Here is a 6,533-nt window from a genome sequence, read left to right on the forward strand (position 1 = left end):
GGCTCTGGCAATCCACTCACCTCAGCCTCCCAAAGCGCGGGATTATAGGCTGAGCCACCGAGCCCAGTTTATTTTTTTAGCCATGAGGTCTAGCTATGTTGCCCAGGTAGGTCTTGAACTCAAGCAATCCTCCCTTCTCAGCCTCTCAACTTGCAGGGATTACAGGTGTAAGCCACCGTGTCTGGTGCTTTTCAACTTCTCTGATCTCCAAGGATCTCAGAGGACTTGCTCATTTTTGGGCAAATCTTTCAAGATGTTCACATCCACCTCAACCTTATCCACTGAAATTCATTTTGGGGAATTAAGATGTGAAGAAGGCTGGGATTTGGTCCCATCTAATGAATAGATAATGATGCTGCTGTCCTTAGGGGACCATGGTGGTGTAGGGGAATCCAGTCTGCAGGCGCCAAGATTTTGTCAAGTATACCTAACAATGCAATGCCTCGTGCTGTGACAAGTGCAGACAGGTCATCTGGGGAGGATGAGGTCTTATCTGTAGCTGGAGATTGCCAGAGCTGCTAAGGGAAATGGCATTTCCAGGGAAGTTTTGCTTCCTTAGTAACATTGCACAAAACTCTCCTGACAGCAGAGGCATTTCTTTAAAAGTTGCCTTAGCCGGCCAGGCGTGGTGGCTCACATCTGTCTTCCCAGCACTTTGGGAGGTGGAGGCCAGGGGATTGCCTGAGCCCAGAGGTTCAACACCAGCCTAGGCAACCTGGAGAGACCACATCTCTACAATAAATCACAAAATTAGCCAGGCGTGGTGGTGCCTGCCTGTGGTTCCAACTACTTGAAAGGCTGAGGTGGAAGGATCAACTGAGCCCAGCAGATCAAGGCTGCGGTCTTGATGACAGCCTTGGTGACAGCCTTGGTGAGTCAGAATGAGACTCTAACTCAAAAAAAAAAAAAAGAAAAGAAAAAGAAAAATTAATTAATAAAAGTTGCCTTAGGTCTTGGTACATCTTTTTCTCCGTTGCCCAGGCTGGAATGCAGTGGCACGCTCCCGGCCACCCCAGCGTCTACCTGCTGGGCTCCAGCAATTCTTCCACTTCAGTCTTCCAAGTAGCTGGAACCACAGGTGCACGCTACCACGCCCAGTTAATTTTCGATTTATTGTAGAGACGAGATCTCGCCAAGTTGTCCGGGCTGGTCTAGAACACGTGGACTCAGGCAATTCACTCACCTCGGCCTCCCCAAGTGCTGAGTTTACAGGCTTACTTTATTTTATTTTTAATTTTATTTTAGGCTGAAGTACAGTGACATAATCATGGCTCACCACAGCCTTGAATTCATGGACTCAAGCAATCCTCCAGCCTTGGCCTCCCAAAAGTACTGGAATTACAGGCAGAAGCCACCACACCCAGCCAAGCTCTACCTTTTGAAGGGAGGAAATCAGAGAATCTATGGACTTATTTGAAAAGCACCATAATAGGTGATGGAAACTTAAAAAGCAAAGAGAATCCTAAATATTAAGGAATAGCAAAAGCACCAAGCAGCCCAAGAGCTGGGGGTGGGGGGCACAATGGGAAGAATCTACAATGATTAAAACCAAGAAGTTGAGAGATGGGGTCCTCTGTAGAAGGGGCGCCACCCAACTGCTTCCAAGTCTCTGAGCACAGAAGGTTCTTCCAGGACTGGGACCCAAGCCTCTGAGGAAGAGGCGTGTTCAGGTGGTGCTGGTGCTCTGCGAGGTACAGAAAAGCAGATTCTGTGAGTCTGTGAGTCTGTGAGAAGAAAAACGAAAAAGCTGCAAACCAGAGTGAACTGCCACTTGCAGGAAGAAGAGCGGCTGGAGTGACACTCCCAGGAACGCGAAGAGGAGACCAGGTCCCCCTCCACCTCCAGCTCTCGACTCTCGCTCACACGCGTCCCCTGCTGGCGGATCCTAACCAGGAGGTCCATGACCATGTAAACGTGGTTTGCAGAGTCCCGCCCCAGCTCAGAGCAGTGTACTACCATTAGTTTGAAGATGGCCATCGATTAATAACTGACACGGATCATTCATCTGAAAAATATTGGATGAAACTTCACGAAGACTCAAAGAACAAAAGCTTGTGTTCTCCAATGCCATATTGTATTCTTCCTACCCAGAGGTTTTCCCTCTTACTAAAAAGCTGTTGTAAATCCTTCCTAACAGTATTGTTACTTTATAAATGAGCAAACTCATACCAAGTTACCAAGGCAACACAGTGAGAGGCAGAAGAAGGGTTTGAGCCAAGGCTGCTAGCCCCAAAGCCCATCCTTTTAACCACTATGCTATAGCGCCTACATATGAGGGGGACTCAAGAAAACCCGGAATGTAGTTATAAAAAATTGTGTATTTGGCTGGGCTCGGTGGCTCAGCCTGTAATTGCGCTCCTTGGGAGGCCGAGGTGAGTGAATTGCCTGAGCCCGCGGGTTCGAGACCCGTCTGGGAAACTTGGTGAGACTTCATCTCTACAATAAATCAAAAAATTAGCCGGGCGTGGCAGCGTGCGCCTGCAGTTCCAGCTCTTTGGAAGGCTGAGGCGGAAGGATCGCCAGAGCCCAGCGGGTCGAGGCTGCGGTGGCCAGGAGCGGCCACTGCACTCCAATCTGGGTGGCAGAGTGAGACACCAACTCAAAAAAAAAAAAATTGTGTATCTATTCTTACATGTTTAAACTTAAGTCATCTTCAAAGTACTCTCCGTTAGATGCACTACACCTAACGAGATGCCTTTTTCATTGCTCAAAACGGTTTTGAATGTGTCCATTTTGATGCCTTTTAGTGTTTCCGCTGTTTTTGGTTTCACCTCTTCCATACTGGCAAAACTTTTCACTTTGAGGACTTTTTTCATCCGAGGAAATAAACCAAAAAAAAGTCGCTTGGGGTGAGATGGGGAGAATAGGATGGGTGGGACAGGGGTGTCATGCTGCTTTTGATCAAAAACTGTCATCCCAGCACTTTGGGAGGTGGAGGCCAGAGGATGGCCTGAACCCAGGGGTTCAACACCAGCCTAGGCAACTTGGAGAGACCACGTCTCTACAATAAATCAAAAAAGCAAAAAGAATCCTAAATATTATGGAATAGCAATAGCACCAAGCGGCCCAAGAGATGGGGGGGACAATGGGAAGAATCTACAATGATTCAGCATGGTGTGGGCAGATGTGCTGGTAAATCACCCATTGTGAAATGGGCAAAATGCATTGACTTTCCAAAAAAAAAAATTCAATAAAGCTAAATGCAGACTCTCACAATGCTAGTTGGTACACTGACAACAGGTTCCCAGAACACTTACCTAATGGGGGAAGCCTGTACTACAAGGGGCCTGCCATCCAAATGATGATTCTGGTTTTTTTGGGGGTCCCCCTTGTATATGAATTGTAGCTTGTATTTTATTTAATTGCAGAGAATAGATGAATAAAATGTGGGAAGTCCTAATCAGAATGTTAGTGGTGGTTTAAATGAAAGAACTAAAACTATAGGTGTCAACATGATAGATTTTTTTTTTTGAGTTGGAGCTTTTGCCTCCCAAAGTGCTGGGATTACAAATATGAACCACCGCTCCTAGCAACAAAAAAATTTTTATAGCTCTTACAATGTCCCAGAAACTGTTCTTTTTAATTTATCTTATTTTATTTATTTGTTTTTTTATTTTTTGAGTTGGAGTCTCACTCTGTTGCCTAGACTGGAGTGCAGTGGCCACTCCCGGTCACCACAGCCTCGACCTGCTAGGCTCCGGCGATCCTTCCACCTCGGCCTTCCAGGTAGCTGGAACTACAGGCACGTGCTACCACACCCAGCTCATTTTTTGATTTATTGTAGAGATGAGGTCTTACCAAGTTTCCCAGGCGGGTCTCGAACCTGCGGGCTCAGGCAATCCACTCACCTCAGCCTCCCAAGGCGCAGGATTACAGGCTGAGCCACCGAGCCCGGCTATTTATCTTATTTTAAATATGAGGTCTCACTATGTTGTTCAGGCTGGTCTTGAACTCCTGGGCTCAAGTGATCTTCCTGCCTCATTCTCCAAAAGTGCTGAGATTACAGGTGTGAGCCACAACACTTGGTTGAGAATTTCTCTAGAAATGGAACTTCTTAGTTCCATTTCTTTTTTTTTGAGTCAGAGTCTCCCTCTGTCACCCAGGCTAGAGTGCAGTGGCATGCTCATGGCCACTGCAGCCTCAACTTGTTGGATTCAGGTGATCCTTCTGCCTTGGCCTTCTAAGTAACTGGAACTACAGGTGTGCACCATCACACCTGGCTGATTTTTCTTGTTTATTGTAAAGACAAGGTCTCATCAAGGCAATCCTTTCATCTCCACCTCCAAAAGTTCTGGAATTACAGGCATGAGCTACTCTGACTCAAAAAAAAAAAAAAAAAAAAAAAGAGAAAGTATAAATCCTTGCCAAATAAACAACAGATTTTTTCTGAGTTGGAGTCTCACTCGGTCGCGCAGGCTAGAGTATAATGGCATGCTCATGGCCACCCACTGGGCTCAGATGATCCTTCCACCTCAGCCTTCCAAGTAGCTGGAACCACAGACAAGTGCCACCATGCCTGGCTAATTTTTTGACTTCTTGTAGAGACAAGGTCTCACTAAGTTGCCCAGACTGGTCTCAAACCCCTGGTCTCAGGCAATCCTCTCGCCTCAGACTCCCAAAGTGCTGGGATTACAGGCTTGAGCCACTGTGCCCGGCCAACAACAAATATTTTTTAAGGATAAATATATCCAAATATTTCATGGGACATACTTATTGAAAGGACATAGTAGAGAATTAATATAGCTAAAGAGCAGCCATTTTAACACTACCTAGTTGTCATGTTTTTCCAGCAGTTCACTTTACCCTCTAATCCAGTGGCCAAGGACAGAACCGGTTTCTCAGAAGTAGCCCTTCATAGTTGTTTTACAGCCCCCTCCCCAGCTTGTTGTATACTAATTAGCTTTTCTATTTTAAGTATTTGCCTCTGCCCATGAGATCAAGTTAACCTAATCATCCCTTCGTGTCCTTCCTGACACAGACCACATCACCATGGCAGCAATTTTGTGACTAACCCAGCCATCTGCCTGCTGTCCATCACCTGACGTCAGTACCTGCATTCACCTGCCTCTTTGTGATGATGTGGAGCAGACCACTACCCAACCACCTTAAAGACCTGCCCCCATCAAAGGGGAATGTTTAAAGTCTTTGACTCTGAGTGGCCAGTTGCCATTTCCTTGCTAAGCTATGGTCTGGCCATGTTCTTTGAGCTATGGCCAGGCCATATTTCTTGGCTTTGGCCCCCTTCCCTACCTCGGGGAGGCAAATCAATCTCTTTCTCTGTAGTGTACTTTTTACATAAACTATATTTTCCAATCTAACTTCTGTGCAATTCTTTGCATTTTTACCGTGGCTCTGGATTGCAAACCAGACATTTCCCCATTGGGCCTAACCTAACATTTGGAGGTCCCGCTGGAATATATATTTTATATATATATATATTTTTTTGAGTTGGAGTCTCGCTCTGTCACCCAGCCTGGAGTGCAGTGGCCGCTCCCGGCCACCGCAGCCTCGACCTGCTGGGCTCCGGAGATCCTTCCGCCTCAGCCTTCCAAGTAGCTGGAACTACAGGCGCGTGCTACCACGTTCAGCTAATTTTTGATTTATTGTAGAGATGAGGTCTCGCCAAGTTGTCCAGGCAGGTCTCGAACTCGCGGGCTCAGGCAATCCACTCACCTCAGCCTTCCAAGGCGCGGGATTACAGGCTAAGCCACCAAGCCAAGCTGGAATATATTTTAACCTAACATTTTTGGAGGTCCCACTGAGATCTTTTCTTATTTTTTATTTTGTTTATTATTATAAAGATGTGGGGTACAATTCAAGGTTAGATATACAAACGTTGATTACACAGGTACCCTTGTTGATGAGGTGTGACCCTCCTTCCCCTAGCAGTTTCCCTCAACTGCCACTCCCATGCCCCCACCAAGATCTCTAACCTAACACATATTAAAAATTTTTGAGGCCAGACGTGGTGGCTCACAAGTGAAATCCCAGCACTTTGGGAGGTGGAGGTGAGAGGATTGATTGCCTGAGTCAAGGGGTTCAAGATTGGCCTGGGCAACTTGGTGAGACCTCATCTCTACAATAAATAAAAAAATTAGCTGGACATGGTAGTGCGTGCCTATAGTTCCAGCTACTTGGAAGAGGCAGAAGGATCACCTGAGCTGAGGTCAAGGCTGTGGTGGCCATGAGCGTATCACTGCATGCTAACCTGAGTGACAGAGTGAGACTCTGACTCCAAAAATAAAATCTTTTTTTTTGGTTGTGGCCAGTGGCTTATGCCTGTAAATCCAACACTTTAGGAGGCCAAGGTAGGAGGACTGCTTGAGCCCAGAAGTCCAAGTCCAGCCTGGGCAACACAGCGAGACCATGTCTCTACAAAAAAATAAAACACGATTGAAGTATGATAACCATCAAGATTGTTTGACTGCTGGGCTCGGTGGCTCAGCCTGTAATCCCGCGCTTTGGGAGGCTGAGGTGAGTGGATTGCCTGAGCCCGTGGGTTCGAGACCCGCCTGGGCAGCGAGACCTCATCT

Source organism: Carlito syrichta, unplaced genomic scaffold, assembly GCF_000164805.1.
Source record: "Carlito syrichta isolate Samal-C Ts95f unplaced genomic scaffold, Tarsius_syrichta-2.0.1 Scaffold305642, whole genome shotgun sequence".
NCBI lineage: Eukaryota > Metazoa > Chordata > Mammalia > Primates > Tarsiidae > Carlito > Carlito syrichta.